Below are 4,213 nucleotides of genomic sequence, written 5' to 3' on the forward strand. Positions count from 1 at the left end.
CCTGTCCCTCTAATCCTCCCTTCAATAGGCTAAACGCCCCCAGCTCCCTCCACCGTTGGTCCTCTGAAGCAGATGGGAAGAAGAAGGGAAGAGAGCAGGGAAGGGGGCCGGAGCCCGCAGCTGCCTCTTTGGCTGGACATGGAAGGGGGCTGATGGGCAGCTGCTCTGGAGGGACCCTGCCAGCCCCAGAAACAGAGGAAAAGGAAGGGTCTGCTGGGTGCTGAGATTTCAAGTGTGATGGAAACCCTGCCAAAACAAGAAATGCCTTCTGCCGAACACACCCCGTTTAGCAGAAAATGTGGACTGGCACATTAACTTAACAAATCTTTCCTGGAAAAGCTGGGAGCTTTGTCTGCCACCCAGCCGTAGCTCCCCCCATCCCGCTCCCCCCCCTTCCTACAGCCAGGCAGCTTCCTACCGGAACAAGCAGGAAGAAAGTAAACAGTGTCTGAAACCTATTCTCATTAGGCTAATTTACGAATAAATTACCATATTCAATGGCCTTATTTTTACTGCTCGTTAACAGGCCCATGATAGGATGATAATTATGGGATTTTAAGTGGCTAATGGCAGCTGGGGTTTGAAAAGCCGCTTTTATGAATCTGTTTATGGCAGGGAAGGTGACAGGGGGGAGGGGCGGCCCCTACCCTGGCATCTCATGTCAGGGAGACAGTTTTAATTGTCAAGTATTTATTGGAGAGGAGGAAGACTGTAATTTAAAAATGAAACTTTGAAGAAACAAAAAGGAAATTAATTAGCTTGCTGGTGCTGGCGTGGCTGGCATTTCAGGAAGCCCTTGGTTGTTGCCCATCGCTTTGGACACCCCACTGTGCTGATCCGCCCCCGTCTTCCTTCTCCTGCCTGGATCTGCCGGACAGGCTCCCTACACGCAACTCTGGGAGGCCGGAACCCCAGGGAGCTCTGGAGGACGCTTATGGGTGGTGCGGGGGTTGGGAAGGCGGCCTCCCTCCCACCCACCGCTGGCCTCCGAGGGCCAGGACCGGCGGGTGGGCCAGGGAAGCATTCCTGGACCACCATTGGCTGAGAAGCAGCGATGCCATGGAACGTTCACGCTCGGCCCATTGGTGCCCATTGCAGGGCTGGCAGGGAGGCCTTTGGGCTGCCTTTCCCCATTTGGCCTGGGCAGAGCAAGGGCCCAGGGGCTCCGGGGGGCAGGATGCGAGGGGGGGGACAATCACTCTTCCAAACTCACTCTCCTCCTCCTAACCCCCGCCCCCGTCTCCAGATGATCCCATAATATTCTTGAAAATGTAGACTTTGAATGTCACACCGTGACTTTCCTGCTTCCAGCATTATTAGGCCCTTCGGCCTCCAGAGGGAGGGGGGGGATTTTAACCTCATGGGGCATTTCACATGTTCAAACCTGACCATGAGACGAAGGTGCTGCTTGTGGAAGGAGCCAAGAGGTTGCTCCCACTCCAGCCCCCTGGAACAGCTGCAAATGCTCCATGATGGAGAAGAGGAGATTTTGGGGGGGGGGAGAGCCAAGCAGCTGGCTAGCAAGCAATTTGAGGCCGGTGATGAACAACCGTGGGGCTACCCAGGCGGACCCTGGAGCCTCCTCTGCTTATGAAAAGGCGGCTTTGGGCTCTGCTGCCCCAGGCTTCTCTTGGTGAGGTGCAAAGGGGAGCAGGATCCTGGCTAGCTGCACCCCACATTTCCCCCGTGCCAGTTTGTGCCCTTGCCACCCTCCCGGCCTTTCGAAGAGAGGCTCTTTCCAAAGCACTGACAGGCTGCCACGCGCGGCTGGGCCCTGGAGTGCACTGCAGTTGTTAACTTGTTAGGCAGGAGGCTGGATCACAATCATAAATAAATCATCCGCTGTCTCTTTACATTCAGACATGAGGCTTTTAAGGTGTGAGCTGTCACCCTGGCATCAGATTTAGTCAAATGCTGCGTAACTGCAAAATTATCCCTCCCCTATTGGTTTTTTTTTTAATTCTCCCTGTAATGGACAGTTAAATTGGATTTTCAGATTTGAACTGCCTACAGTTCCCTTCCCACCAACAAATCCCCCGAGGTCAGCTGTTCCTTCCTTTCTAAAGCAACCAGCTAATGTTTACCATTATGACAGAGGAAGATCAGGATTCTTAAAGAGTCTCTTTGGAAGATGCCAGTGGGTGGAAAGGAGCCACTCTTGTCTCGAAATGAAACCCATTTTGCCACTAATTTGCAATTTTATTTACATGCTAAGATTTGATTTTCTGTGGATTTATAACCCACCCATGTAGGTGCATGAGATCCCTTCCCTGTTTTTCAAACTTTGGTTATCTGTTGAATTTTTAGAAAAGAAATCAAGTAAGCAGGTCTGCTGGGCTGGACCAGGCTTGGGAGCTGACAAGAGACAGGAAAGAAGAAGAAGAAGAAAAGAGGAAAACAATTAGTCAGTGGAACAGCTTCCCTCCAGAAGCTGTGGATGCAGTTCTGGTTTTCAAGAAGGAATTGGACATTCATGTGCTTGAAATGGCAGAGGGTCTCCTGCTTGAGCAGGGAGTTGATTAGATGACCTCCAAGTCCCTTCTGGTCTGTTCTTTACCTGACGGAATATCCCACGCTCGTCCACCTGAACCCCTGGGGATGCTCCAAGAAGATGAGTGCGGCTCCAGAGCAGGGACTGAGGACAGGCGTTTGGGTGGGCAAAGGGTCTGTGTTGGGTCTCCCTCCCTCCCTCCCTTCCTTCCCCTTCTGACCAGGACCTAATGCTGCCCTCTGGCCACCACAGTCTTGGCACCAGCCACCTTCCCTTTCCTGCTGCTGCTGCTGCTGAATAATGCATGCCCCCCTCAGCCTTTGTCGGGGGGGGGGCTGGGGAGCTGCCAGGCTAACTAGCTGATTACTGATGCGGTTTGTAAGGAGGCCTTTGAGGCCTTTGTTGGGGCTTCTCTCTCCCTGCTGCATAACTCCAAGGCACTGGTGGCAAGACTGGCTGGGCAGGGGCAGGAGGGGGAATGGGATGGCAGGAATTACCCCAGAGGGCTGGTCCTGCTCCTTCCTCTTCCCTGGCAAGGGTCCCACAGTACTTGCCTCTGCGGAGCCCCCTCCCCTTCTGCTGAGATGGACCTGACAACAGCCAACGAATGGGGCCAGGATTTCACAGCCGCCCCCCGTTCCCCAGGTCTTTTTCTCTCCATTTTGTTCTCTGCAGCTCCTCTTTGCTCACCTGGCCTCCTTTCTCACCCAGAGCGTCTTTCCTAGCATCTCGGCAGTGACAGGCCAATCTCTGGCGGCAGGCAGAGCCCCGTGGGGCCCTGAGCAAGAAGCAGCCAAGTGGAAGCAATATTTTTCCATGCAGGGAAGGGAAACGGAGGTCAAATAATTGCTCAACAAGTTTCAGGGCTGCTGGCCTGCACGATCCTCACTCTGTCAAGGCAACCGTCTCCCTGTGGGAACGTGGCCCTGGGGACTCCCAGGGGGAGCTGCAGCCACCGCCGGAGCAGGGACTGAACGGATGGCCTTCGTGGCAGATGGCAAGGGAGCCATCCAGGCTTCTGGCAACTGCACAGGACCTGGAGAAGTTTCAGGAGGAGCAGAAAAGGCAGGAAGCCAGCAGGAGCAGGAGGCAGGCGATGTGGGCTGGCTCGCTGGCTCAGCGTTCACCCCTCCAAAAGTAGGTGCCCTGGATAGCAACGGAAGATTATTTGAGAGAATCCCGGGAGTTTCCTAGAGGCAGCGAAGGCAAAAAGTGGGCCCTTCCCGTCTCCCAATTGAGGGAGAAGCCGAAGGCTGCGACTTCGGGCTTGAGCTGGTTGACTGACCATCTGCAGACTGTGAGCCCATAGCTGCCTGGGCCTCTTCGGGAGACAAGAGTGTTTCTCTGCATAGAGCAGAAGATCCACCTGGGCTGATGGTCCAGAGACGCAGGAAGAGCCGGGGACCCTCCAGCTTCGGTCTCTGCTGAGCACCCAGGAGAGCCCTGGTGGAGGGAGGGAGGCAGAAGAGCACCGTCCTGCACAGTTATAGAGACTAACTTGATTTTGAACTTAACAACGGCAGCAAGATTGTTAGTGGCGCAGTACTGGAAGAAGGAAGAATTGCCTGCCATTCAAGAATGGACGTTAAAAGTAATAAACTTAGCAGAGACGGCTAAAATATCAGCATACTTGAAGGACCATTTAGATGAGAAATACAAGTTGGAATGGAGAAGATGGGCTGATTATATTCAAAATAAATATCGGACTAAGAAATTTCAGTT

This window comes from Thamnophis sirtalis, unplaced genomic scaffold (genome assembly GCF_051295495.1).
Source record: "Thamnophis sirtalis isolate CommonGarterSnake01/CBP01778 unplaced genomic scaffold, rThaSir2_p1.2 scaffold_2, whole genome shotgun sequence".
Classification (NCBI taxonomy): Eukaryota; Metazoa; Chordata; class Lepidosauria; order Squamata; family Natricidae; genus Thamnophis; species Thamnophis sirtalis.